Genomic DNA, 4900 nt, shown 5'->3' with positions numbered 1-4900 from the left:
CAGTCACTTATGGATATAACTATCCTCAGTGTAAGACTGAGTACATACGGAATGTAACACTTAGTGAATCTACCACTGTCACACTCCACACTGTGACACTCACATGTCACCATTAATACAAATAACAAACCTACTGTGCTGCTTTTAGGTGCTTCTTTCCACAGATAAATTCACTATACGTACTACAATTTGTGGACATGCCTTCCAATGAGTGAACTCAGCTACCTAAAAGTGCACCAGTTGAGTAAACTTGTAAAATATCTATACAAAGGTTCATTCATTCATTCATTCATTCATTCATTATCTGTAAGCTCTTATCCAGTTCAGGTTTGCGGTGGGTCCAGAGTCTACCTGGAATCACTGGGCACAAGGCGTGAATACACCCTGGAGGGGGCCCCAGTCCTTCACAGGGCAACACACACACTCACACATTCACTCACACACTCACACCTACGGGCACTTTTGAGTCGCCAATCCACCTACCAACGTGTGTTTTTGGACTGTGGGAGGAAACCAGAGCACCCGGAGGAAACCCACGCAGACACAGGAAGAAAAAACCACACTCCTCACAGACAGTCACCTGGAGGAAACCCATGCAGACACAGGGAGAACACACCACACTCCTCACAGACAGACACCCGGAGGAAACCCACGCAGACACAGGGAGAACACACCACACTCCTCACAGACAGTCACCCGGAGGAAACCCACGCAGACACAGGGAGAACACACCACACTCCTCACAGACAGTCACTCGAAGAAAACCCATGCAGACACAGGGAGAACACACCACACTCCACACAGACAGTCACCCGGAGCGGGAATTGGAACCCACAACCTCCAGGTCCCTGGAGCTGTGTGACTGCGACACTACCTACTGCGCCACAGTGCCACCCTCTATACAAAGGTATTAAAATGAAATGGGATGCTCTGGAGCAACCACACATGATCTAAGGGCTACCATTCTCAAGGCTAAGCAACGGCTAGAGATTGGCAGCACTGGGCTGTGGAGCAATGGAACCGAGCATTTGGAATAATGAATCAGCACCGGAGCTCATGAATGTTCTCAGGGCTGAATGCAGTCAAATCCTCACAAAAAACTGTTCCAACATCTAAGGTAAAGCCTTCCTAGAAAATTAGATGCTGTTGGAAATGTGGGCAAATGACAGAGCAGTACCCTTCATTCCAAAACAAATGTTGGGTTAAGGGAGTGCACACCATACATTGTCACAAATCACCCTTACAAAAATACAAGTTAATTCACACTGGTGCAGAAGAGGAAGACTCCCTTAGGCCATGAGGGAGAAATATTAAGAGGAACCAAGTATCAAAAAGAAAGCTGTCCTCCTCTGGGCCATACTGGTCAGTGAAGTTATGATAAATGTTGTACAACTGAGATTAAACAGAGGCATCTGGTCTTTGGTCTTTTGCTGAATCTAATACAGCTCCCACTGTCACACTCTCTCCATTATGTATCTTACAAGCCCATAACAGTGTGTGATGGAGATCATGAGGCCTCAGTGTTATGGTTGCACCTCACTAATGGAGGCTTTTCGGCTCTTAAAAGGAAGGGGGGAGAGATTTAAACCTGACACGTGGGTAGGATGATTAACTTAAATTAACAGTATTTATTTATTTATTTTTTCTATTTAAAATCTTACATTGTTTATAATGGGCTCCTACTATATTGTATAGGTTTGGTCTAAAAAACTGTGATTTATGCTTCTACACAAACCTTTTACTAGTTTGTAGGGCCAAAAAACTCATATCTCGAATATATGTATATAGTATATATCGAATATATGTATATAGTATATATCGAATATATTTATATAGTATATATATATATATATATACTAAATAAATGGTGATATACGATACAATATTATGAAAACCATACCAAAATATAATGTCAACGTATTAATGTTTATTTTTAACACCAAAAGGAACATACCGCATTATCGAACCGTAATTATCAAACTGTATGTCTAAGAAATAGTGATGTCCCAATCAAGGTTTTTTTGCCTAGATCCCATTACGAGCCGTTAAATATTGAGTATCTCTCGATACTGTCCCAATCTGATAATTAGATTTTCCTGTAGCACTGTTACACAGTACACACTTCAAAGAAAATCCAAGCTGCTACTTATTTTTTTTTTTTTTATAACAAAGTAAACAAATGGTGTCTTCATAAACCATTCATATCCATAACTTAATATTATTATTTATCGTATTATGTGATATTTATGTATAAACAATTACTTTGATTCTAAAACTCAGTCTGTTTTATTGCCGTCACAGATGTGTTGAGGGAAAAATTAAATGTAGTTTCTTTGAGACACGGTGGTAAAATAAGATTTTTTATTTATTATTATTATTATTATTATTAGCATTAGTCGCCACAAAACAAACAAACCCTAGTAGGAGGGAAGGTGACTCCATTAGCTGCAGCACTAAATCTGACAGCTAAATCTGGCTGCTGATTGGCTAAGAAAAATTGACGACCAATCAGAAGCGCATTCTCTGTTTGGGAGCTGTGGAGTATCTGCCCCTCCCGCCGGCTCTAGGAGAGCATCGTGTCTCAAACCAGTCAAGGTCTTAATAGCGCTCCTTTTTGGAATTAAAGCTTCGGCACTGGTTTCATTTTTGTCCTTTGTTGACTTACTAACAGTTATCAGACCTGACCTGAGTGCGGGCGATAAATGTGCTGAGAACTGCTCCAGCGGCTGCGAGAGAGAAAAACAGCTGAAATTTACTTCGATGGAAACCTGCGTATCCTCGGCATAATGAATATAGTCATTTTCAAAACTGTGTAAAAATGAAATGTATCTATATATATCCCCAGCTTTAGCTTGCACTGTCACAGTCACAGTCACACACCGACTCGGTCAATCAAACAGAAACAATTGAAAAAGCTTAAAACTATAATATAACAAGTGGTTTCCCCAAGTTAAATGTTTATTCATTCATTCATTCATTGTCTGTAACCCTTATCCAATTCAGGGTCGCGGTGGGTCCAGAGCCTACCTGGAATCATTGGGCGCAAGGCGGGAATACACCCTGGAGGGGGCGCCAGTCCTTCACAGGGCAACACACACACACACACTCGCTCACACACTCACACCTACGGACACTTTTGAGTCGCCAGTCCACCTACCAACGTGTGTTTTTTGGACTGTGGGAGGAAACCAGAGCACCCGGAGGAAAAGTTAAACATTTAGTTTCATATCAAAGTCATGAGAATTGCCCAAAAAGATCATTGCCTTGCACAAAGAAAGGAAATATATATAAGAGGTAGCTAAGGCATTACACGTGCCTACACTTTCAGAAAAAAATAGGTAAGGTACAGGTATATTATATGGAATATGGAATCAACTTAAAAATCTACAATATAGAATATGGTACAATTCCCTAACTAAATGTACTGAAAATGTACCCTTGAGGGTACCACCATAGTGACCGTTGACAACTGACTGTGTAGAGATATGGTTGGAAGCATCATTTTCAGGTTCAAAGTTAAAGGAACACTGGCTACACTACACAGGTCGGTAGCCACCAAATTTCTGAGTTGACAGTTGGTTAATAGTGCTTGAGTGACTGCGTCCTGTGGCAACAGGCACTGGGGTTTCAGTTTGCAATGTAATGCGCATACTACAAGCTGAAGGTCTTCATGCCCAAACTCCAAAATCTGCACTTATACTGACCCAGAAGCACAAAAAACATTGGCTCCAAAATGCTCATAACCATATAAACAACCAGGTTTATTGTTGTTTTGGGATTCTGTTTTGTGGAGTGATGAAACAAAACTGGAACAGTTCAGACCTGTGGATCAGAGGTATGTCTGGAAGAAGGAAAATGAAACATAGGCTGAATAGATCATTTTGTCAACAGTGAAGCTTGGTGGTGCTCTGGAGCTGCTTTGTTTCTTCTGGAACTGGAAACCGGCAGCAACTGGAGCAAAGTAAGTTAAATCAAGTATCAGAAAATCCTACAAGAAAACGAACTGCCTTCTGTGAGGAAGCTGAAGGATGGTCGTCAATGGAACTTTCAACATTGCAAACAGATGAAAGTTAGTGTATTTTACTCATAAACCTCATTTGCAATAAGGATTGAATAATTCTAATTGCAGCTGTATGTCGTATAAGGTTTGCAGCCACCTCTTTAAAGAACGAATTCAACCAATGTGCACATGCTTGTTCTCCGGACACACTGGTTATTGTCCATCCATGCAGGTGACATCACTGTACAGTAGCCACCATATTGAGTGCTTACTCATTACTCAAATACATACCTCTGTGCTAAACTGTGCTATTAAAATAGTTTTATTGTTCCTTTCAACATTTTATCTTGTCCTAATTTGGATGTTGAAATAATATAAAAAAAAACACAAGTACTTATCCCTGACCCATTTATCCACATCACAAAAGCTTTGTTCATCTGTGTAAGTCAGTAGAGGCTTGGGCTCCATCCCAAAGAGCGATCCCATACTTCTTACATAGTTCAGATAACAGATAATAAAACTAAAAATACTGCACGCAGACAGTGCCCTACATCACAAGTACTAACCTTGTAGTGTGCTCTAAAATTATTTTTGACATATAAGGCACTAGTGGGCGGCACGGTGGCGCAGCAGGTAGGTGTCGCAGTCACACAGCTCCAGGGGTCTGGAGGTTGTGGGTTCGAATCCCCCTCCGGGTGACTGTCTGTGAGGAGTGTGGTGTGTTCCCTCTGTGTCTGCGTGGGTTTCCTCAGTGTGTTCCAGTTTCCTCCCACAGTCCAAAAACACACATTGGTAGGTGGATTGACGACTCAAAAGTGTCCGTAGGTGTGAGTGAATGTGTGTGTGTGTCTGTGTTGCCCTGTGAAGGACTGGCGCCCCCTCCAGGCTGTATTCCCGCCT

Source organism: Hoplias malabaricus, chromosome 17 (assembly GCF_029633855.1).
Source record: "Hoplias malabaricus isolate fHopMal1 chromosome 17, fHopMal1.hap1, whole genome shotgun sequence".
In the NCBI taxonomy this organism is placed as follows: Eukaryota; Metazoa; Chordata; class Actinopteri; order Characiformes; family Erythrinidae; genus Hoplias; species Hoplias malabaricus.
The sequence above is the reverse complement of the archived record's forward strand: the minus strand, read 5'-3'. Positions refer to the sequence as shown.